The sequence below is a fragment of the Pseudorasbora parva genome, chromosome 1 (genome assembly GCF_024679245.1).
Source record: "Pseudorasbora parva isolate DD20220531a chromosome 1, ASM2467924v1, whole genome shotgun sequence".
Lineage (NCBI taxonomy): Eukaryota > Metazoa > Chordata > Actinopteri > Cypriniformes > Gobionidae > Pseudorasbora > Pseudorasbora parva.
In genome coordinates, this window is record NC_090172.1 from 33691238 (window position 1) to 33717071 (window position 25834).

General features: G+C 43.3%; 1 protein-coding gene across 3 annotated transcripts in view; it reads left to right on the forward strand.

Moving 5' to 3' along the window:
• Window positions 1-25834, forward strand: part of malrd1 (MAM and LDL receptor class A domain containing 1) — an 88390-nt gene that overhangs the window by 21211 nt on the left and 41345 nt on the right. For all 3 annotated transcript variants that reach the window (XM_067450156.1, XM_067450163.1, XM_067450147.1), the window contains one exon: window positions 12702-12846. The gene's annotated coding sequence lies outside the window, so the exon portion shown is untranslated. The remainder of the gene's footprint in view (window positions 1-12701; window positions 12847-25834) is intronic.

Here is a 25834-nt window from a genome sequence, read left to right on the forward strand (position 1 = left end):
CCGGCCTGCAGCCCCCCCCCCCCCCCATTTCTGGAGAGGAAGTCGGCCACAGCCATCTGAGCACCCGGCCTGTGGACCACCTGGAACTTAAACGGCTGAAGAGCTAGATACCAACGGGTGATCCGCGCGTTGGTATCCTTCATGCGGTGGAGCCATTGGAGAGGAGCGTGGTCCGAACAGAGGGTGAACTCCCGCCCCAGAAGGTAGTAGCGGAGGGTGAGAACGGCCCACCTGATGGCCAGGCACTCCTTTTTCGATGGTGCTGTACTTAGCCTCTCTCTTTGAGAGCTTGCGGCTAATGTACAGCACCGGCCGCTCTCCCCCCTTCACCTCCTGGGCCAGGACTGCGCCCAGTCCCCTGTCCGACGCGTCAGTCTGCAACAAGAAAGGGAGAGAAAAGTCAGGGGAGTGTAAAAGCGGCCCGCCACATAGAGCAGCCTTAACTTGGGTGAAGGCCTGCTGGCACGGCTCCGTCCACTGGACCGTATCTGGTAGCCCCTTTCTAGTAAGGTCAGTCAAAGGGCTGGTGAGGTCCGAATAATTTGGTATAAACCGTCTATAATATCCGGCCAGCCCCAAGAACTGCCTTACCTCCTTTTTGGTCTTGGGTCTCGGACAGGTTGCAATCGCGGCGGTCTTATCAATTTGGGGACGCACCTGTCCATGACCCAAGTGAAAGCCCCCATACCTTACTTCCACCCGCCCAATCGCACACTTCTTCGGGTTGGCCGTGAGCCCCGCTCCCCTCAGCGACCTCAAGACCGCCCTGACATGCTGCATATGCCGCTGCCAATCGTGACTGTAAATCACGATATCATCCAGATAGGCAGCAGCATATGCGGCATGGGGACGCAAAATCCTGTCCATGAGACGCTGAAAGGTAGCGGGCGCCCCGAACAACCCGAAAGGAAGCGTGACAAATTGGTGCAATCCAAACGGCATGGTGAAAGCTGTCTTTTCTTTGGACAATGGAGACAAGGGGATCTGCCAATAGCCCTTTGTTAAGTCCAATGTCGAATAAAATCGAGCCGTGCCCAGCCGATCAAGCAATTCGTCAACCCGCGGCATTGGATAAGCGTCGAATTTCGACACTGCATTCACCTTGCGGTAGTCCACACAGAACCTGACCGAGCCGTCGGTCTTAGGGACCAAAACTATCGGGCTCGCCCAGTCACTGTTGGACTCCCATATCGAGCATTGCCCCTAATTCCTCCTGAACCACCTTTTTCTTGTGTTCAGGCAAGCGATACGGCCGGCTGCGAACTACCACGCCCGGCTCGGTCTCGATATGGTGCTGAATCAAATTGGTACGTCCCGGTAGGGGCGAGAACACGTCGGCGAACTCCGCCTGTAGCTTCGATAAATCAGTGAGTTGGGACGGTGAGAGGTGATCTCCCCCAGGGGCCAGCGCGACCGATTGTGCTTTGATGCTCGCCTCTGGCCCGAGATCATCCTCTCCCCCGATCACCGTTGCCAACAACACTGATTCCACCTCATTCCATTTTTTAAGGAGATTGAGGTGGTATATTTGACGTGCCCTGTTCCTATCGGATCGTATCACTTCATAATCGAGGTCTCCAACCTGTCGTGCGACCTCAAACGGCCCCTGCCACTTTGACATTAATTTAGAGCTCGACGTAGGGAGTAATACGAGCACTTTCTCTCCCGGTGTGAATTTGCGTAGCTTCGTACCCCTGTTATATGACCGGCTCTGGCGGTCCTGGGCTTGCAACAAATTCTCCCTAGATAGCCGCCCCAAGGTGTGGAGTTTTGTTCGCAAGTCCAGCACATATTGAATTTCATTCTTCGCCAAAGAAGGCTCCTCCTCCCAAGTTTCTCGCAGGACATCCAGCACCCCCCGTGGCTGGCGCCCGTAGAGAAGCTCGAAGGGGGAAAACCCCGTGGAGGCTTGGGGGACCTCCCGCACGGCAAATAAGAGGGGTTCTAACCACCTATCCCAATTTCTGGCGTCTTCCTGTACGAACTTACGGATCATGGATTTAAGTGTGCGATTAAACCGTTCGACCAAGCCGTCCGTTTGTTGGTGATAGACGCTTGTTCGAATGGATTTAATGCCCAATAATCCGTAGAGTTCGCTTAACGTGCGTGACATAAACGCTGTGCCTCGATCAGTGAGGATTTCTTTCGGAATCCCCACTCGGGAGATCAGTCGAAACAGTGCGTCCGCAAAACACTCTTCGCGGAGATGTTGCGGAGAGCCACTGCCTCTGGATATCGTGTTGCGTAGTCCACGATGACTAACGCAAAACGATGTCCGCGTGCGGATTGCTCTAATGGCCCGATGAGGTCCATCGCAATTCTCTTGAAGGGGACCTGGATTATTGGAAGGGGGCGCAACGGCGCTTTTGGGGCGGCCAGTGGATTCACCAACTGACATTCCGGACAAGACGCGCACAACCTGCGCACATTGTCGAGAATGCCTGTCCAAAAAAATCGGGTCATGAGGCCATTCAGCGTGGCCGCCTGTCCCAGGTGGCCCGCCATTGGATTAGAGTGAGCCGCCTGGAAAAGCATTTCCCGGCGGCTCTTTGGTACTAATAACTGGGTTGTATCTACCTTTGTCTGAGTGTCTTGGGTCACTCGATACAACCGATCCTTTATGATGGCAAAATACGGATACGAGACAGGCAGGGCAGGTTGGAGAGACTGGCCGTCAATCGATCGGACCTGCTGGAAGGCATTTTTGAGGGTCTCATCTTGTGACTGCTCCAGAGGAAAGTCATCGCGGTCCGAGAGAATCAGTCTCTCGATCCCGCTCGGTTCCTCTGAAGCTGTCCCCAAGGGTCCCGTCTCAGTCTCTCCAAGCTGCACTCGCGCCGCCCCCCTCCCAAGCGGCATCCGCGCATAGCGACCCCAATAAAGCCGGAAAGGCGGGCCAATTCGTCCCCAGAATTAGCGGATGCCGGAGGTGTGGACTAACCGCAACCTCTACTGTAGCAAAGTTCGTTAATAGGAGGAAGGAAGAGGACACGGGGGTCGGCTAGACGGTTGATGCTTTCTTTATTTATTCTCATTTACTGTCAAAACACACTCAGTGGTGTATAGTTTCTCTTTCTCAATGTCACAACGATCACTTCCGGGTCGGCACTTCCGGGTTCCGGTTACTCAGTCTCTAGGGTTTGTGCATCAACCGTCCGTCTCTCTCTCTCCCTGGTCTCTGGTTCCACCGAGGTTTTATACCCTCTCCGCGCTCATTACTGGAACAAGAGACAGGTGTTATTAATCTGCGTCCAACCCACTCACTTACCGCTCGTCCCGCGGCGCTCTCTCCCGCTGCAGACCTCGCTGAACCACGCCCCCCTTGCCACATACCCCCACCGCCCGACTCAGGCCGGGGAGCCGTCCGGCCTGCAGCGGCCCCCCCCCCATTTCTGGAGAGGAAATCGGCCACAGCCATCTGAGCACCCGGCCTGTGGACCACCTTGAATTTAAACGGCTGAAGAGCTAGATACCAACGGGTGATCCGCGCGTTGGTATCCTTCATGCGGTGGAGCCATTGGAGAGGAGCGTGGTCCGAACAGAGGGTGAACTCCCGCCCCAGGAGGTAGTAGCGGAGGGTGAGAACGGCCCACCTGATGGCCAGACACTCCTTCTCTATGGTGCTGTACTTAGCTTCCCTCTTGGAAAGCTTACGGCTAATGTACAGCACCGGCCGCTCTCCCCCCTCCACCTCCTGGGCCAGGACTGCGCCCAGCCCCCTGTCCGACGCGTCAGTCTGCAACAAGAAAGGGAGAGAAAAGTCAGGGGAGTGTAAAAGCGGCCCGCCACATAGAGCAGCCTTCACTCGGGTAAAAGCCTGTTGACACGGCTCCGTCCACTGGACCGTATCTGGTAGCCCCTTTCTAGTCAGGTCAGTCAAAGGGCTGGTGAGGTCCGAATAATTTGGTATGAACCGTCTATAATATCCCGCCAGCCCCAAGAACTGCCTAACCTCCTTTTTGGTCTTGGGTCTCGGACAGGTTGCAATTGCTGCGGTCTTATCAATTTGGGGACGCACCTGTCCATGACCCAAGTGGAAGCCCAGATACCTTACTTCCACCCGCCCAATCGCACACTTCTTCGGGTTGGCCGTAAGCCCCGCTCCCCTCAGCGACCTCAAGACCGCCCTGACATGCTGCATATGCCGCTGCCAATCGTGACTGTAAATCACGATATCATCCAGATAGGCAGCAGCATGTGCGGCATGGGGACGCAAAATCCTGTCCATGAGGCGCTGAAAGGTAGCGGGCGCCCCGAACAACCCGAAAGGAAGCGTGACAAATTGGTGCAATCCAAATGGCTTGGTGAAAGCTGTCTTTTCTTTGGACAATGGAGACAAGGGGATCTGCCAATAGCCCTTTGTTAAGTCCAGTGTCGAATAAAATCGAGCCGTGCCCAACCGATCAAGCAACTCGTCAACCCGCGGCATTGGATACGAGTCGAATTTCGACACAGCGTTCACCTTGCGGTAGTCCACATAGAACCTGACCGAGCTGTCTGTCTTGGGGACCAAGACTATCGGGCTCGCCCAGTCACTGTTGGACTCCTCGATTACTCCCATGTCGAGCATTGCGCCTAATTCCTCCTGAACTACCTTTTTCTTGTGTTCAGGCAGACGATACGGCCGGCTGCGAACTACCACGCCCGGCTCGGTCTCGATATGGTGCTGAGTCAAATCGGTACGTCCCGGTAGGGGCGAGAACACGTCCGCGAACTCCGCCTGTAATTTTGATAAATCAGTGAGTTGGAACGGTGAGAGGTGATCTCCCCCAGGGGCCAGCGCGACTGATTGTGTTTTAATACTCGCCTCTGGCCCGAGATCATCCTCTCCCCCGATCACCATTGCCAACAACACTGATTCCACCTCATTCCATTTTTTTAGCAGGTTGAGGTGGTATATTTGACGTGCCCCGTTCCTATCGGATCGTATCACTTCATAATCGAGCTCTCCTACCTGTCGTGCGACCTCAAACGGCCCCTGCCACTTTGACATTAATTTAGAGCTCGACGTAGGGAGTAGAACGAGCACTTTCTCTCCCGGTGTGAATTTGCGTAGTTTTGTACCCCTGTTATATGACCAGCTCTGGCGGTCCTGGGCTTGCAACAAATTCTCCCTCGATAGCCGCCCCAAGGTGTGGAGTTTTGTTCGTCCAGCACATACTGAATTTCGTTCTTGGCCAAAGAAGGCCCCTCCTCCCAAGTTTCTCGCAGGACGTCCAGCACCCCCCGGGGCTGCCGTCCGTAGAGAAGCTCGAAGGGGGAAAACCCCGTGGAGGCTTGCGGGACCTCCCGCACTGCAAATAAGAGGGGTTCCAACCACCGATCCCAATTTTTGGCGTCTTCCTGTACGAATTTACGGATCATGGATTTAAGAGTGCGATTAAATCGTTCGACCAAGCCGTCTGTTTGTGGGTGATAGACGCTTGTTCGAATGGATTTAATGCCCAATAATCCGTACAATTCGCTTAACGTGCGTGACATAAACGCCGTGCCTTGATCAGTGAGGATTTCCTTCAGAATCCCCACCCGGGAGATTAAACGAAACAGTGCGTCCGCAACACTCTTCGCAGAGATGTTGCGGAGAGCCACTGCTTCCGGATATCGTGTTGCGTAGTCCACGATAACTAACGCAAAACGATGTCCGCGTGCGGATCGCTCTAATGGCCCGATGAGGTCCATCGCAATTCTCTCAAAGGGGACCTGCATTATTGGAAGGGGGCGCAATGGCGCTTTTGGGGCGGCCAGTGGGTTCACCAACTGACATTCAGGACAAGACCTGCGCACATTGTCATGAATGCCTGGCCAAAAAAATCGGGTCATTAAACGATTCAGCGTGGCCGCCTGTCCCAGGTGGCCCGCCATCGGGTTAGAGTGAGCCGCCTGGAAAAGCATTTCCCGGCGGCTCTTTGGTACTAACAACTGGGTTGTATCTACCTTTGTCTGAGTGTCTTGGGTCACTCGATACAACCGATCCTTTATTGTGGCAAAATAAGGATAGGAGACAGGCAAGGCAGGTTGGAGAGACTGTCCGTCGATCGATCGGACCTGCTGGAAAGCGTTCTTAAGGGTTTCATCCTGGGACTGCTCCAGAGGAAAGTCATCGCGGTCCGAGAGAATTAGTCTCTCAATCCCGCTCGGTTCCTCTGGAGTTGTCTCCGAGGGTCCCGGTTCAGTCTCCCCAAGCTGTACTCGCACCGCCCCCTTCCTTGCCTTTTTCCCCCAAGTGGCATCCGCACACAACGATCCCAATAAAGCCGTAAAGGCGGGCCAATTCGTCCCCAGAATTAGCGGATGCCGGAGGTGTGGACTAACCGCCACCTCTATACTATGCTTTTGCCCCCGAAATTGTATCGTGACTGGGACAACCGGATATTCCACCACATCCCCGTGCACACACCGCACCTTAACCATGCGGCTTGTATCCAATGCCCCAGGCTGCATCAGGCTTTGATGGATCGAGGTTTGGTTACATCCTGAATCCACCAAGGCCTGATATGTACCCCCCTTGATACTTACAGGAATTTGGTACTCTCCTGCTTGATCGGGGGTGGTCCGCTGGACGTCCAGGATCCGGATCATTGTCCCGATGTCCATCATCGGACATCGGTCCACAAAATGATCCGGATCACCGCACCGCCAGCAGGCCAGCCCAGGCCTACCCGCCGCCCGGAGTGGGTTGGAGAATGAGCGTGGAGAGGGGGTGAAACCAGAGCCATTGTCACCACCCGCCCCCGTACTGCTGAACTGCTCCAGTACCACCAGATCGACGATGTGGTCCACGTCGCTTCCGCCAGCCAGGAGCCATCTGCGGCATGAGTCCCGGAGCTGTTGGGCCATCGCGAAGGGTCGGCCGGCCTCCCCCCACTCCAGGGAGCGGAACCTCTGTCGGTGTTGCTCCGGGGAGCGGCCCAACCGCTGGAGGATGGCCTTCTTTAGGTCATCGTACTCCAGGAGGTTCGCCACCGGTAGCTGTTGTGCAGCCGCCTGAGCCTCTCCTGTCAGTAGTGGTATCAGGCGCACCGGCCACTGTGCCCGGGGCCACCCGCAGGCCTCCGCGGCCTTTTGGAAGAGGTCAATAAATGCCTCCGGGTCATCCTGTGGCCCCATTTTGTGCAGGGGCACGTGGACCGGTGCGCTGGCGAGCCTGGCGGCTTCGGTGCGAACCTCCCGGTCGATCCAGCTCCGGAACTTCTCGCGGTCCTCTTGCTGGCCTCGGACAATGGCCTCGAAGCGGCGTTCCTGGTCTGCCCGAAGGTCCAGCATGGCTTGATGTTGGCCCTGATGGAGGACCGCGAGGGATGTGATAATGTCCGAAAATGGCGTGGCGGAGGGCGTCTGCATGGCGGCGGCGCTGTCCTACTTCCTCCCGGGTTTCGGCACCAGTGTAGCAAAGTTCGTTAATAGGAGGAAGGAAGAGGACACGGGGGTCGGCTAGACGGTTGATGCTTTCTTTATTTATTCTCATTTACTGTCAAAACACACTCAGTGGTGTATAGTTTCTCTTTCTCAATGTCACAACGATCACTTCCGGGTCGGCACTTCCGGGTTCCGGTTACTCAGTCTCTGGGGTTTGTGCATCAACCGTCCGTCTCTCTCTCTCCCTGGTCTCTGGTTCCACCGAGGTTTTATACCCTCTCCGCGCTCATTACTGGAACAAGAGACAGGTGTTATTAATCTGCGTCCAACCCACTCACTTACCGCTCGTCCCGCGGCTCTCTCTCCCGCTGCAGACCTCGCTGAACCACGCCCCCTTGCCACATCTACATTATGCTTTTTCCCCCGAAACTGTATCGTGACTGGGACAACCGGATATTCCACCACATCCCCGTGCACACACCGCACCTTAACCATGCGGCTTGTATCCAATGCCCCAGGCTGCATCAGGCTTTGATGGATCGAGGTTTGGTTACATCCTGAATCCACCAAGGCCTGATATGTACCCCCCTTGATACTCACAGGAATTTGGTACTCTCCTGCTTGATCGGGGGTGGTCCGCTGGACGTCCGGGATCCGGATCATTGTTCAGATGTCCATCATCGGACATCGGTCCACAAAATGATCCGGATCACCGCACCGCCAGCAGGCCAGCCCAGGCCTACCCGCCGCCCGGAGTGGGTTCGAGAATGAGCGCGGAGAGGGGGTGAAACCAGAGCCATTGTCACCACCCGCCCCCAGCGGCCCCACCCCCCTGGGCGGAGCCCTCGAACTCCCGGACAGTCCTAGGCCCATCCCACCCCGGCCTCTGGGGGGAACGCGAGGAGGGCCTGGAGGGCGGGACCTGGGGAGAGGGACAGGGCGAGAGGGAGAGACAGAGGGGGGAGAGAGAGAGTGAGAGGTTAACGGGGGCTCGCCGACCCCCGGGCACGCCACCAGGTGGTCCTCCGCCAGGTTGATGGCCGTCTCCAGCGACGTGGGCCGGTGGCACTGGACCCACTCGGCGGTCTTCCTTGGGAGCCGAGTGATAAACTGCTCCAGCACCACCAGGTCGACGATATGGTCCACGTCGCTTCCGCCGGCCAAGAGCCATCTGCGGCACGAGTCCCGGAGCTGTTGGGCCATTGCGAAGGGTCGGCCGGCCTCGCCCCATTCCATGGAGCGGAACCTTTGTCGGTGCTGCTCCGGGGTCCGGCCGACCCGCTGAAGGATGGCCCTCTTCAGGTCGTTGTATTTCAGGAGGTTCGCCACCGGTAGCTGTTGTGCGGCCGCCTGGGCTTCTCCTGATAACAGTGGAATGAGGCGCACCGGCGACTGTGCCCGGGGCCACCCGCAGGCCTCCGCGGCCTTCTGAAACAAGTCTATGAAGGCCTCCGGGTCGTCTTCTGGCCCCATTTTGTGGAGGGGCACGTATACCGGTGCGCTGGCCAGCCCGGCGGCCTCGGCGCGAACCTCCCGATCCATCCAGCTCCGGAACCTCTCGCGGTCCTCTTGCTGGCCTCGGACAATCGCCTCAAAGCGGCGCTCTTGATCTGCCCGCAGGTCCAGCATCGCCTGGTGTTGGTCTTGGTGGAGGGCCGCGAGGGAGGTGATGATGTCCGCAAATGGCGTGGCGGAGGGCGTCTGCATGGCGGCGGCGCGGTCCTACTTCCTTCCCGGGTTTCGGCACCAGTGTGATAATGTTCGTATTGTGAGGAAGGAAGAGGACACGGGGGTCGGCTTGACTGCTGACGCTTTATTCAAAATAAACTCAATCTTTGTCCACTCTCCGCGAGTGTGTATTTCTCTCAGTCACTTCCGGGTTCCGGTTCAACATCCGCTTCCGGGTCAACGTGCTCAGGTTCTCAGTGTCAGCGTGTAGCGTCAGCAGTCCCTCTCTCTCTTCCTGGTCTCCGGTTCCACTGATGTTTTATACCCTCTCCGCGCTCATTACTGGAACAAAAGACAGGTGTTATTAATCTGCGTCCAACCCACTCACTTACCGCTCGTCCCGCGGCTCTCTCTCCCGCTGCAGACCTCGCTGAACCACGCCCCCCTTGCCACATACGGGAAGCAAACTAATAACGTTTTCTTGACCTGGTTTTTTTTGAAGCCTTCAGTAAATTTACATTTACAACTTTGTTTTTACCGATTCAGACGAAAATTAAAAGACTGCTTCAAACAAAGCTCAGCTTTGAAAAAAGAAAAGATACAGGGCAAGATATAATATTGAGATTAGGTGCATCAAATTTTGATTTCACTCATTGGTTATATTTTCACATTGATTTCTATCTTTGACATGATCTTACTCATTCAACATTAAATATATCAAGGTTATATGTTCAAATAATGTTCTTTACATAATGTAAATCACAAAACTTTACTTTAGCTAGGTTTTCAAAGACGGAGTCACAAATATGTCGTCTTTGGCTCAATTTAACAACAAAACAGATTTTCTGATTTTCTAATTTGGAGTCTAATTTTTTGGCAACATTTAAACAGATTCTCATTTATAAAAATCTGTTGTCTTCTTAAAAAAAATGTATGCTGCACACTGACATGGTTTTAAAGCTACAGTTAGCTGATTCTTTGATTTTCTTATGTCTTAAAATGCATATGTAAAGGAGGGAAATGTTTTTTTTTCAAACCCTCCAAAGTTCATATTTGGACCTCGGTATTTAGAAAATCCTGGGTACGGCCCTGTGAGTAGCTGTTTTATATCAAGCAAGGTTGGGCAAAAAATCAATTCGCAAAACTGCAAAAATTAGTATCCTTAATTCCCAAATAATTAAAAGGAAAGGTGATGTGAGACGGTTGTAAACATGCCCGTGTCCCAACTTTTTATAGCAGCCATCAAAATATATTTACAAAAAAGTCAGTTCCAGTGAAAACCATTGGAAATATTTTTTTTGTACTTTTGTCCGTAATAAAGTTGAAAGAGAACTAAAAAATCACTCAGTCCTGATTTTATTGTATTTTGCAATGTCCCAAATTTTCTGGATTTGGGAATGTAGAAAAAAGGACACCAGATATAGAACATAAATCGCCGGTTTGAAATACAACTGATGATTAGTTGTCTATTTAAAGAACACCTCATGTGCATGATTTCAAGGTTGAATATAATGATAAGCTCATCTGAATTCAAATGTCTGCACAATATTTGGATGACCTCTACACAAATTCTCCAAATTATCAGAATTTTTTGAGACAGCTGGGAAGTGTGTAACATAATTGGTTTTAGCAATAGATCTTTTTTTTTTTTATTTTTTTATTTTTTTTTACAAATTGTCCACAAAAGGCTTAATTTGAACTACACTCTAAAAAATAATTCAGTGGCTTAGTAAATATTACAGTAATAATTAACTTTATTAACTTAATAAAATCTCTCAATATCATTTACTTGATGGTTTTAGTTAAACATGCCAAAATAATTGACTAAAAATCCAACAGTTAATTTTGTCTAAAATGTATAGTTATATTTAAGTTTTTTTCACTAAAATAATTTAGTATTCAAATAACCAATTATTTATTTTAAATATACTTAATACATTTGTGAAATTTATTTCAAAATATTTGAGAATGGAGAATTAAACCGATATGTTTTAAGAACCACAAATATTACTTAATTAAAATCAAGATTATTAATATTTAACACACACTGAAGAAATTGAGTAAGTTTACTCGATTAAAACAATGCACCCCTCCCCCACCCTCTGACGTGACGTCAGCTCGACGGTTGAGTGAGGGCGGATATTTGAATTCTCCTCAGTTACCAGAGCAGTTTCTTCTTCTCAGCGTCGCAGAATTGGGGCATTTCCTCTGTGAAATTCAGGTTTGTATGTTTTGTTTTATCTATATAATCATTACTGTGCTAAAAGGCATTTTGTTTAATTCAAAACAACATCTAGGGACGCAGTGTGAGTCACCTTAAGTTAACGTGTGGCGTTGGTCTTTAAAACGCCTGCTGTGTTGCTCAAAACACACAACTTTATTCGTAAAGATAATGAATATAATGAATTTGGATGATAAAATCTTATTTAAACTGGGCACTGTTTGTTTATTGTCAGGTTATGGAGTCTGGCACCTCGCAGCATCTTTCAGCTACAAAACCGGTCTCAAGTTCAAAGTCCACCCGCAGACCGTTAGTCCATCTCAGGCTCGAGAGCGCTGATACGGTGGAAATGGTATAACAGAACGGTTGATTACACTTGAATTACTTTTAAATGTTTCATTTTTACTTCTAAAATGTTTGTTACATGAGTTTAAATGTTGTAAAATAACTGTTATTGTTTACATGTCAAACAGTAATATATGCTGTAACGTTATTGCTGTACTCGTAGACAATAAAGGCCATGTCATGTAAATGTTATATGTGTGTTTGTGTGGACTGTGGAGTATTTTACAAAGGTTTAGAGGAAATTAAAGTTATACTATACAAGTTAGTTCATATTAGTCATAAATATTGGTTTTTAAATGCTTTTTACCCAATTTTTTCTACTCAATTGAATTTGTTAATGTAACAAATGCCGTTACTCAGATCTACTTAAATTTTTTACTTACATTTACTCAGTTCATATGGTGTCTATAATTGATTTCACTGCTTTAAAATTTACTCATTTTTTTTAGTGTAAAAATGTTTCACCAAAAAAATTGAGTAAATCATAGTATTAGTTTTTAGAGTGTATGCAGAAATGTCCTTGTGTATAATGCTGAGGAATTGCAGGTCATATATAAAGTGAAATGAAAGTGTTAGAGAATTTAAGCCTGGCATATCCTTCACAGAATAAGTTATAAAATAAACAGCTAAAATGCCTTGTGGGTTTTTTAAAGTGTTTTTTTTTCTTGCCAATGCATTAGCCCTAATTACTTTAGCCAGAATTAAATTTAAGCAATAACCTAAAATAGATTCTTTAATGTTATTGATGTTACCAAAACTATGTAAATTAGGAAATGAAATAGACCTAAAGTCACAGAAATTAATTGATTTAGTATGAGGGGAAATTTGGGGAAATATTCTGTCTGTTTATTCAACAACGGTGGTATGCAGCACTGCCTTTACGCCCGTTTCATCTAGGTACTTTAGGACAAAATACTCCCATCCTATTAACAGAGGCAATAATATTATATTCCTGGCACTAGACTGTGTCCTTATTGGCATTCATCAATTCTCCTACATAGGGATCAAATAAAAAAGGTGCACTTTATATTTGATCCAGTCGTTTCATCTTCAGATTCCCCTCTCCTTCAACTCCATTCCTTTATGTCTCTGACTCTCTCTTTGTTGGCAGAAATATTCTGTTTAATACAGAACTGCACCTAGGCCACAGAATAGGCTGCAGTGGGGTTACCATGGATACACATCATTATGACCCACAACTGAGGATGACAAAAGGCCCAAAGCCTCTTAAGTGATTTCTCAACTTCAGTGAACAGGTATGCCCTCACAAAATTCAGACCTCTAGGGACCCTGGAATTAACAACAGACATTAGACAAAATGTTACACTTATATGAGTAGTCAATGTATACAATGTCAAATCCATGAATGAATGGCAAAGTCACTGGTAATTTTCTGCCAGGACATTATCTGTTACATCCAAACACCTGACTCTAAAACAGTGGTTCCTAAACTTTTTGAAAGCATGGCACCCCTTTTGTAGTTGATTTTTTTTTTCTCCATGGCACCCCAACCCAATTTGTCACATGCCTGTCCTGTCTTGTGTGCACATGTGGGTTTTGTTATGTTGGGCATGTGCTCCTGTCATTGTCTGATCCCTCCCCCTTGTTATCTGATTAGTGTTTGGTTTCTCCCACCTGTTCCCTCTTGATTTCTTCCCTTTATAAGCTCCTTGTGTTTGTCAGTCTTTGTCGGATCGTTGTTCTGTCTACGTCTCCTGGGTCCCTGTGTTGGTATGTTTTGAGTTTATGGTTTTGAACCAGTTGTTTTGCCCCCTCGTGGGTTTTTGTTTTGTGTTATGTTTATTTTATGTTTAATAAATTCACATTTCTCTGCTATCAAGTTCTCACCTTAGTTTGTTTAGTGTAACGTAACACAATTAAACTAAACGTATGCGTGCATGCATATATAACATTAAATCCAGATGAGCAATCAACAAATGAAGCATAAACAGCAGCAATAATTTATTATGAATACATTACAACAGACATAATAGGAGGTGAAACAACCCTTTAACCTATCAAATTAACCATCTGTCTTACAACTGGACATTTACAACATTTTCAAAATGTATATATTTAGTTGGTAACCCTTTACAATAAAGTTAATTAGTTAACATTAGTTAACTACATTAGTTAACATTAGTTAATAATAAACTGTTCTTTTAAAGCATTTGTTTATCTTTGTTAATGTTAATTTCAACATTTATTAATGTATCATTAAAATCTTGCTAATATTAGTTAATTTACTGTGAACTAACATGAACAAACCATGAACAGCTTTATTTTTATTAACTAACATTAACAATGATTAACTAATACTGAACAGGGGTGTTGTTCATGGTTAGTTCATATTACATTTTTTAACTAAAATATCTGCATGGTGTCGCTGGCATTTTAAAGGGATACATGTGCTTACTTTTGAGAGCAGGATGCAGGATAGATTGAGGATAGTGCAACTCGTAGATCGGGCTTCACTGACAGGCACTGCCTTTTGTTGAGAACGCTAACTCACATGTAGGGCACATGTAATGTTTATTTTTGTTTTGATATGTTCATATGTTGGTGTTTAGATTTATATTTTAAATATATGCTGTAAAAGGTTATTATATGCTTCAATAGTTATTTTAGGCTGTTTAAATTGGAAAAAAGCTGAGATTCTGCGGCACCCACTTTGGGAACCACTTCTCTAAAACACTGCCTTGCTTAACTTAAAATACGAGTAAAACATTACTTCTTATTAACAGGACATTAGGTCCTATTTTTCATAGTGTACTTCTGACATTCTTAAATTAATTGTTAAATTAAATGTTAAATTATATCACTTTTTCATATTAATTATTATAACTGTTTGTGTGGAGTTTGTAGGATGAAAACTTATCTTTGTTTATCTTTCCTAAAGTACCATAATACCTTTTGGAATTTTGTTTTAATTTGATTAACTTTTCTTATTTGGCATTAATTAAATAATTAATATGTCTTTTTATAATTAAATTTAATTTAATTTAATGTACTCTAATGTAATTGTCCTCTAATGTAATTGTCCCTTTAATTTACATTTGTTCTGTATTTTCTTCCATTTCAATTTTTTAAAACATTTTTAGCATGGCGAGTCCTTCATTTAAAACCTATATATATTATTTGATATTTCATATATATATATATATATATATATATATATATATATATATATATATATATATATATATATATACATATATTCTAAACGTAATTATCATATAACGTGCTGATTACATTTGATTTGGTGACTTAAATACAACAGAATAATCCTCCCCTTATTTAGTATTTCAATCAGTCTTTGGCACTAAACAGCACTAAACTCCCAATTTCTATCCTTCATTTTCTCCTCTGTTTCATTCTGTCCTCCACTTATTTTATTATGGTCTCATTTTACAGGCCATATGTAAATCTCCCTTATAATGGTTCCATATTTCAAACATTTATTTTTTTAAGGCAGCTGATGAATGACTAGTCAATGAGCACTTCATGGGGCAGTTTGATATCGGAAAAGGAATGACCTAACTGAGCTGATCATCTTTAGTAGTTTGCAAGATAAATCACATAATTGTACATTTACCTAAAGCACTAAGGTGATAGGAGTGATCCATGTGTCAAACTTCACTAACTCTTCTATTATTTCTTTCTCAGAGGAATTAACACAAGCTGAACCGTCAGCTGATAACACAGTGATTAGTGCTCATTTAAAATCTGCACTGGTTTGAAAAGACCTAAGTTAGAAACTTGAGACAAATCATTTTAAACATTGAGAAAAGAACAAATAGTTATAGTCTTAACTATTACTCCAAAATAACTAGACAGGCCTGACAGTAAAAGACAAATATTGAGGTTACACCACCACCAGAGAAACAAAGAAGAAGATCTGAGAGTGCCTGAAATAAAGAGTGACAAATATTGTTTTGAAAGCAGGATTGAAAAGTGGAGATGGTCTGTGTTGCAGAAGCCTGTGGGCTGGTAAGGAGGGAGAATGATGAAATGGGTGAATGACTTAAGGAGCAGTCAGGACGGGCAAATAGTTCAGCTCAGGTAACATACAGGCCACAAAATGCAATTTTTCAATTTAAAAAGAGAATGAAACTCTAAGTAGTTGACAACAGCTTTTGTGAGTCTGAGAATGAGATGAACAAGTCTTTAAGGAACATTTGCAGTCAGAACTACAAAATCAGTGTACAAAAGTCATTAGGTTGTAATCAGCATTAATGGATCCACTATAAACGGACTGGACTGCATTTATATAGCGCTTTCAACAGACCTATGGCCATCCAAAGCGGTTACCATATTGCCTCATGTTCACCCATTCATACACCGCCGGCACTGTCAGCCATGCAAGGCACCTTCCAGCTTGTCGGAATCCAATTTGTTCAAGCAAATTAAAGGGATAGTCCACCCAAAAATGAAAATTTGAAGCTTATCTGCTTACCCCCAGGTGTGTTTGTTTCTTCAGTAGAACACAAATTAAGATTTTTAACTCCAACCTTGCTTGGTTGGAAATAAAAACTACTAAATATCCACAAAAACAGCATAAATGCATTGTTGAAGTATAGTTTTATTTAAAAATAAATAATTTTACTATCGCTCTGTAAAAGTTTGGGGTCTATCTGACCCCAAGGAGCTTAAACGTAACCCTACTTAGACTATGAAGGGTTAAACTTTGAATTGAATTTGACGTAACTAATTACCTCAAATATTTTTTGTTTTGCCAACTTTGGGTTTACAGTGTATTTAATAAAGTGAATAAATCCAATGATTTTGTTGACCATTGGCTTGTATGGACAAAAAATCTCTTAAAGGGGTGATGAATTGAGAAATCAACTTTTCCTTGAGCTTTTGATATACAAAAGGTCATGGTAATATAAGAATATCCTGTAAGTTTCAGAGCTGAAAATTTCCTTGTTAGTCAAAGAAAAGCTTTTATAGACACCAGGCTCAGCAAGCGGTCCTGTGCTTCATACTTACAGAACCATATACTGTAAAGAAATATGGACGTAGTGTCCGTAACGTCAACCATAGGATTCAGATAAGCCGTTCTGAAGCTTAAAATAGGGGCGAGGTGGGCGTTGCCATCTTGCGAGCGAGTCATTGCGTGTCACTCCCAGATAACAGAAAATGGGCAAAAAGGTGGGATGTGGGCGGAGCTTAGCAATGACTATAGACGGCAAATAAATGTCTATCCACCTGTCACTCGAAGTAACCACGACCTTAATTAGGCTGCACTTTAAGGCTTTATATAACGTAAACAAATGAGTTATAAAAAAATTCACCGCCCTCACAGTTGTCATGATGGTCAAAATTAGCCGTATAGGCCAAAACCACAATTTGCACCAGGGCTGTAAACATGTTTTTTTCTGCTGTAAAGTTGAGAAATTTAACATGGGGCTCAATGAGATTATTCTCCCTTCTGGAGCCTGTCTCTAGTGGCCAGTTGAGGAATTGCAATTTACATTACTTCCGTATTGGCTTCAAGAGAGATCGCGGGAGGTTGCCGTTTTTACAGAATGTGTAATCCAGTAGCCTCGCCCACCGACTCATGGAGCTGTTCAGTCGATCACAAGCCAGCAGCAATAAACATGTGGAAGATAGCAAGCAAGATATTGTGGAAGAACACAGTCACTTCATAAGTTTCCTTCGGATCAAAATATTATGAATGTGTGATACTTTATTTATTTTTAATGAAGTCTCTGCTCACGTGGGGAAGACAGTGGTGTTCAATTCAGTTTACCAATGCTGGATTTGGATCCAACATGAATGGTGCAGCACACGTAAAACGTGTTTTGATATGTAATCGTATTGCATTGTTATAGATTGTTTTGTTATGTGTACGTGTCTAACAGAGCATACATTTAGCAGGCTGGACTCAGAAACGCATGGGCCAGGGCTCGCAAAGCCCGGCAGGCCGATCAATCTCATTATATTCCTTTCTTGTTCTTCTATTCTCTCTATCAAGTTGACATCTGAAGGGCGGAGCGTGTGTGTGCACGGTTCGCACTTATATCGTCCGATCTTGTGGGCTATGTGTAATATAAAAATAATAGTCCAATCAATTGCGGGTGGATTAGAAATAAATCATTGTGTTTGATAAAGACGTTTACGAGCCCTGTGATCGAGAAAATCATTCTGGTTGTCGCTTCTCCCTCATTCTCTCCTCTCCGTCATGTGAACTGACAGGGGAGTTGAAGCTCATTAAATATGCAAATATTATCCAATCTTAGCCGTGGGTGTTTACTTCCAAGTCTCCAGTGCGTCACGCCCATCAAAACCCAGCGTTTTGGAGAGAGCATCAAAACCAGTGTAGAAAGTAGCCTATTAGCCTACTTATTAGTTATGATGTTTTTGAATGTAAAATCCGCACGAACATCATTAGTTGACCTCAGACAACAGTATAAAAAAATTAAAAAAGCCATTTTATGACACCTTTAAAACATTTCTCAAAATACTTGAGCCATGTCTTTTGCTTCTTAAAGGGCACCTATTATGCCCTGTTTTACAAGATGTAAAATAAGTCTCTGATGTCCCCAGAGCGTGTATGTGAAGTTTTAGCTCAAAATATCCCACGGCAATTTTTTATAGCATGTTAAAATTGCTTTTTGGGGGTGAGCAAAAAAACATGCCATTTTAGTGTGTATCCCTTTAAATGCAAGTGAGCTGCTTCACCCGTCCCCTTTTAAAAAGGTGAAGCTTCAAGTGCTCATAATCTGGTATCAGGATAATCTAATGCACTGAAAATGTCAGAAACTGTACTAGCGGTGTTCAGTTCGAACCGGAGTCAGACAATAATGCCATGGGCGGGGCATGAGGAGTCACATTCCTCAGAAAATGAAAAATGCATGGCTGACTGATGAGTGAGTGGAAAAGAAGTGGGTGGATTTTTATCATTGTGGGGTGATTGTGTTTGCACTCTGCCAACACACATTTATGTCCAAACACCAAACACTTTCAAAACATCAATGGTTGTCATATTTTTATAGATATACCGGTAGTTCATTCAATATTCTGCACTTGAATCAAGCTCATGACAGCTTGATTTCCATTCTTAAAACTTAAAGGTGTCATGAACTGGCTTTTTTTCTTTTTTTTATACTGTTGTCTGAGGCCAACTAATGATGGTTTTTACATTCAGAAACATCATAACTAATAAACGTTTTCTACACTGGTTTTGAGGCTTTCTCCTGAACACTGGGTTTTAATGGGTGTGCAGTACTGGAGACTTGGAAGTAAATGCCCACAGTTAGGATTGGAGAACATTTGTATATTTAAAGGAACACTCCACTTTTTTTGAAAATAGGCTCATTTTCCATGTCCCTTAGAGTTAAACAGTTGAGTTTTACCCTTTTTGAATCCATTCAGTCGATCTCTGTATCTGGCGGTAGCACTTTTAGCATAGCTTAGCATACATCATTGAATAAAAAAAAGACCAAAATATCCTATTTAAAACTTGACTCTTCTATAGTTACATCGTGTACTAAGACCAACGAAAAATGAAAAGTTTCAATTTTTTTAGGCCATTATAGCTAGGAACTACTTTCTCATTCCAGTGTAGGAACTTTGCGGCTGTCATTGGTGCAGCGGCGCAATGATATTACCCAGCGTCTAATAGGCAAACTTCTGTCAACATAACCATCGTGACGATCTACTTGCTCAGAGAGCGTGCGTTGTAACGATGGAGACGTTTGTGAGAGACGATTCAAAGAAAGTCTGGCTGAACAGACTTGGGCAGAAGGGACGAGGAGAGCAGATTCAAACTGGTGAGTTAGAGAAGAGTCAAAATTCAAGGAAAAATATGTGAATGAAATATACTAAGACTGCTTATTATTAAGACAGAGAGTGTGCGCTTTCCATTGTTTCTCTCTGTCACTCAGTTAACATGCGCCCAGTCCTCTCACTCATAAATCACAAAAACTGATCAAATAAGGCTTTGACGGGACAATTTTTTTTGGGTGGCCGCCAAATAATTTTCAATGCATGAGACATGCTCCGAAGCCTTGGAACAGAACGTAACATCCCTAACGTAGTATTTGGTACCATAGAAAGTGTAGATAAACAATACTGGCAATTAAACATTCTATTAATCAAACTATCTCACCAGAATGCTAAAAATAAAACTACTAACGTTATATACTGTAACCAAATGGCCGCGCAAAACCCCCACGCTTGGTGATTTCATTCACAGGTTAGCTAAAGACAACAGCAGTGCTTTTCAATCTGGTCATTCAAGCTAACAAAAAAAACAGCCAAGGGGGTGATACACTTCGCCCTGTCTGGCCATATTCTTTAGATGCCGTACCGTGGTAACACTATCCATGTTTTCCAAATAGTCATCTGGTCCCAAATGCTTTGAGCAAACATGCGGTTTTTGGTTTGAATCTCCCAGTGTTTTAATATCTATGGTTCATAGCAGTCAACCACTGATTCTTTCATTAATTGATTTTCGTTGGTATTCTGTGAATTGGAAGTTACCTATCTGAGGACTACTTTCAGGCGCTGCGTAATATCATCGCGCCGCTGAACCAGTGGGACCGCAAAGTTCCATAATTCTTATGCAGGAATGAAAAAATAGGTCCAATCTATATCGGTATAAAAATATAATTTTTTAATTTTCCATTGGTCTTAGTACACAATATAACTGCAGATTAGTCAAGTTTTAATTAGGAAAAATATTATCTTTGAAAAAATAAAGTCATTTTTGAGAGCGATGCTAATGGACCTATATGATTTAATAATGTATGCTAAGCTATGCTAAAAGTAATACCGCCAGATACAGAGATCGGCTGAATGGATTCAAAAACTCGGAAGGGACTCGGAAAATGAGCCTATTTTGGCATCTAAAATTGGAGTGTTCCATTAATGAGCTTCAGCTCCCCTGTCAGTTCACATGAGGGAGGGATTGTTTTGAAACGAGCAACCGGAATAATTGCCTGACAGGGCTCTCAAAATGTATTGATCAAACAAACACAATGATTGATCTCTCATCCACCCGTGATAGATATTTAAAATTTGTATTACTTGGCCTGTCCTTTCGGTGGATATAAGCCTGAAATGCACACACATGTGCGTGCTCTTAAAATATCAAGTCGAGAGAGTGAACAACAGATCAAGAAATGAATGTTATTTCACTATTTAAAGGGTTCAATGCACTTTTATAAGTTGATTGTATGGAAATGTGTGTTGGCTGTTCCTGTACACAACCATCCTATAATGATAAAAATCCATTCAGTGCTTTTTTTAAATCTGCTTATATGTTTTCCCCTGTCTCAATTTAAGCCGTTCGACCGTGTGACGTCACACAGTCGGAAGCCCCTCCCACGATTGTTGAACAACATGCAGCTTTTCACCTCAGACCCGCCCTGAGCGAGCTCTGTCATCATCATCATCACAGTCCGTCGTTGTTGGCGAAGCGATTGCGGGGTTATGTTCTTAGGTGTAATAACAAACAAAGCAGTCATTTTGATGTTCTTAAATCCGAACCACTATAGATTCCCCCGATCAACATCAGTGCTTTCATTTTTGCGTGAACCGTGAAGCATTTCTCGTCAAACTGCTTTATAAACGAGTCATTATGAAGCAGGTTTAGCTAAGAAGCTGCTCCTGAAAAACGGATCGGTACCAACTATTCATGTTCCTGATGCACCTCTAGAAGAAGTGAGTGTAGTTTGAATCGCTTGCACGCTTTACGATGAATGTGGCTAAAGTTTACAGAGTAAGTTAACTTACATTACGGCATGCTTTCTATGTATGACGTTCCCAATATAATTCATAATCCCACGTTTATAATGGACAATGCGTTATGGTTATTGTGTTATTACAAACTTTGTACGCTGGTGATGAAGTTAAAGTGGTCACACTAACCTAAGCTTACTTTTGTAGTTAAGTTTTACTCACCATTCCTGTTGGATCCAATATAGAAAGTACAGCATTGTTTTAATCTCTGGGCGGGCCTACAGAAGCAAGTGTACACATTTTCTGTAGAGGTGGTGTTTCCCCCTTCTATTACGTCATTGATTTGAGAACTTTTGTTTTCTGTGCCTGGTGTCTAAAAGCTTTTCTTTGACTAACAAGGAAGTTTTCAGCTCCGACACGTATTTTTATAAGGATATTCTTGTATTACCATGACCTTTTATATATCAAAGGCTCAAAGGAAAGTTGATTTCTTAATTCATCACCCCTTAATTCATCTTTAAGTGATCTAAAGGATCTGAAGATAGGATTATACTAAGATGTAAATTGAGGCAAAGGGACTGCAGGTTCTCTTGTTTGTTTGATCTTTCTTTTTTATCATTGTTTGTATTTTAATAGACACCAAAATGATCTTTGTCAAAAGATATTTACTTCCTGCCAATCATTTATCTCTGACATTTATTTATAGTTATTTTATTTATTTTTCTATTTTTCTACTTGTCTATGTTTCTCTTGTGTATATCTGTTTTATATTTCTTATCAGTTATGTCCTCCAGACTGAATTAAGTCAGTGATATGATATTGTATTGAAATGCCTGAAAGCCTATTTAAAAGCAGATCAATGAGCTTAATACACTGTCTGTGTTCTGCTGTGTTGTCTGTCTTAAAGACTGACATAATAATTAGTGTCTATTAAGTGAGAACAGAGCCACTTAAATCTCCCAGCGCTGACAATCAATAAACCCAACTAATCACAGTGACAGAACGTGACATCCCTGGTGGAACAAGATTTGTACTTCAATTGGACTATTAAGGATTTGTGTGTCTTAAGACACATTACCACTATCCACAGGCTCTGGATCTTATCACTCACAAGAGGATTATTAGTATTGTCACCTTCTATTTGACCTGCTTATCCTTCCATAGCCCATTCCAGCTAGGTAATTTCTATAATTTAGTGAGATGTCAAGTGCATCAGTAATGATGTGGGGCTGAAAGAAAAGAAAAGAAAAGAAAAGAAAAGAAAAGAAAAGAAAAGAAAAAGAAAAGAAAGCTAAATGTGATGAACCAAGTTTTTTCACATGTGATACAGAATCCATGCAGGTAAATTTACTTGCTGTAAATATATAATATTTGAATACACAGAATATACTGTGTCCCACATGCACTACCATTTAAAAGTAATTTAGAAGTAATATCTATTCAGCAAGGATGCAGGTAATTCTGTAGAAAGTATAGTTACAACTTTTATTTTATCTTGATTCCATGTTTTTTATTTTCTATTAATCAAAGAGAAAATGTGTCATGGTTTACATAAGAACATTATATAAGAATGAATAAATAATTTTTAAAAAGTTTCTTGAGCACCAAAATCAGCACATTATAATGATTTCTGAAGGATCATGCGACATGAAAATTCCTGTCATTGCAGGACTAGATTACATTTTTAAATATATTAAAATGTAACTTGTAATATTATTTCACAGTATTACTCTCTTACTGTATTTTTGAACAAACAAATGCAGCCTCGGTGAACAGTTCCAAAAAATATCTTACCGACTGCAGACTGGAAGGCAGAGAGAGAGACTATACGATTGTTCAGAGACTGGTAGTGTTGCTGTAAGTGAGAATGAGATCTCAATCATCCCTGAATATCAATCTATTCACCATTATATTAGACAAGACTATAATACTGCATATACATGTACTACTACAAACCTACTATAAATCAAGGTTAGACCATTGCAAATAAAAGATGCCATTTACATTTGCGCAGCTTAATTTCAGAAAAATCCTGACTTTACAGAGATCTTGCCTGGAAGAGTTCTGAATATAAAAGAAAAGGGGGAAAACATTTTTTTTTACAAGCAAGACATGTTTGCTGAAGTTATAAATTCATTCATATCGCTGTGGTTGTGTGTGCTTGAAGGTTATTCAGATATTATTATGGCCAGCCGAGTTTCTCTTCTAGCACACCTTGTGAAATATTTTCAGTTTTAGTCATTGATTCATGAAAAACGAAATCATAGCTGAATGAACATTGGTAAAGCCTTTGCAAGACAGAGGGTGAAACTAATGTATTGCTGATTACTTTGCCATTTTATTCTCATTCAGTCTGGTTTCTTTAAGCTGAAAATGAAGGTAAATTTAGGTACTGACAAATTCTTCTATTAATACGTTTCAATTTCTTCATATTTCTTAAGCTAAATGTGTTTGTTTAACTTGCTTGTAAACTCGTGTTCTTATTGCACAGTTGATTGTGTCTTAAAATAATAGATTACATTTTATTGCCACTATCTCTAGCCAATTACAAGAAGTTTGATGCACACTTTGACATCAGGCACACACACTGACGCATAATGAAAGAAAGCAGGCCTATTGTGTAACAGTCATAAAGTCATTTGAGATAGGGTGTGTGTACTGAGCAGACGTTCTTCTGTGAGATGTGACTGACTGTAGCACAAAGTCGGGGATATACGTCTCTCTCTCTAGATTTTAAGGATTTTTGGATGCGGAGTGTGACTGCCTGTGTTTTTGCTGTACAGTTGATCTGAATGAGCTAGTGAACTGTCTTTCGGAGAACTCAATGAGGGTTTGCGTACAGACCTCATTTCTGCTGTGTGTCCTGGCGAGTGTATCATCCACTCCATGTCTGCCTGAGCAGTTTACTTGTGTGAGAGGCGGCTGTGTGTCTAAGGAACATGTATGTGATTTCAGAGAAAACTGTGAAGATGGCAGTGATGAGACTAACTGTATGTATTAATCTTAAACACTTTGGTTTTTTCTCTTCGATTTGTATGTTTTTTGTGCTTACGCAGGAAACTCTTTGACAGTAATGGCCTTTATTTCCGCTCTCTGTTGACGGAATGATTTTAAATGCTCCTAAAGGCCATATGTGTAAATAGTAATATTTATTGCACACTCATAAAGGTGCGCACTGGTCTGCCTGAGATAAAACGGTGATTTAGAAAGAAATATTGATTAACTCTCTCTGGGGTTTTTAGAAAGCAGAACATTAAAGAATTGATGATGATATATTGGGGTTGAGCCTATTGCTTTTGTTTTGCACATTCATTCTTTTAATGATGATAAGAAAAGGTCCATTAACATTTCCATACAAAAAGGTTTTTTGTTTTTTTTCCCAACACAGAACATTTATTCTGTATACATATCATGTATTACATTTACAGTTCCTTATTGTGTATCTGCTCTCTTTAATCCATTTTATGATACAGATTTTCAGTCTAATGGACGCCATGTTGAGTTTCATAGTTTCAGTAGTGTCTCAGATTTTAAAGGGGTGATGAATTGAGAAATGAACTTTCCCTTGAACTTTTGATATATATAAAAGGTCATGGTAATATAATATTATCCTCTTAAGTTTCAGAGCTGAAAACTTTCTTTTTAGTCAAAGAAAAGCTTTTATCGACACCAGGCCCAGAAAATGATCGTGTGCTTCATTCTTACATCATAGCGCCTCTACAGAAACACCGCCTCTACAGCATGTCTAATCAAGTAGCCTCGCCCACCGACTCATGGAGCTGTTCAGTCAATCACAAGCCAGCAGCAATAAACATGCCGAAGAAGCTAGCAAAATATTGTGGAAGAACACAGTCACTGCATAAGCTTCCTTTGGATCAAAATATTAGGAATGTGTGATACTTCATTTATTTTTAATGAAGTTACAGCTCACGTGGGGGTGCTCACTTCATTTCACTGCTGAATTGTTTATAAACAAGTCTCAAGTGCTAGATTTGCAGACACAATCTTGTGCTTCTATATTGGATCTGATAAGAATGGTGCAACAAACTTATGTGAGTAAAACGTCTTTTTTATATGTAGTAATAGTAGTCTGGGGGCTGTGTGTTTTCCAGACCTACCAAATCTGCGCCCGTCATCAGAAATTCTTTCTTGATCTGGTTGCGCACGTGTGTGTTTGTGCGCGCGTGGTTCGCGCTTATATTAACCGATACCGCGGGCCATGTAATACAGAAATAATATTCCAATCAATCGCGGGTGGATGAGAAATAAATCGTTGTGTTTGCTTAATAAATACGTTTACGAGCCCTGTGATCGAGAGAATCTTTGCAGTTGCCGCTTTCAAAATAATCTCTCCCTCATGTGAACTGACAGGGGAGCTGAAGCTCATTAAATATGCAAATACTATCCCGTCCTGTCTGTGGGCTTTTACTTTTAAGTCTCCAGTGCTGCACGCCCATCAAAACCGTACAGGAGACAGCCTCAAAACCAGTGTAGAAAATAGCCTATTAGCCTACTTATTAGTTATGATGTTTTTGAATGTAAAAACCACACAAA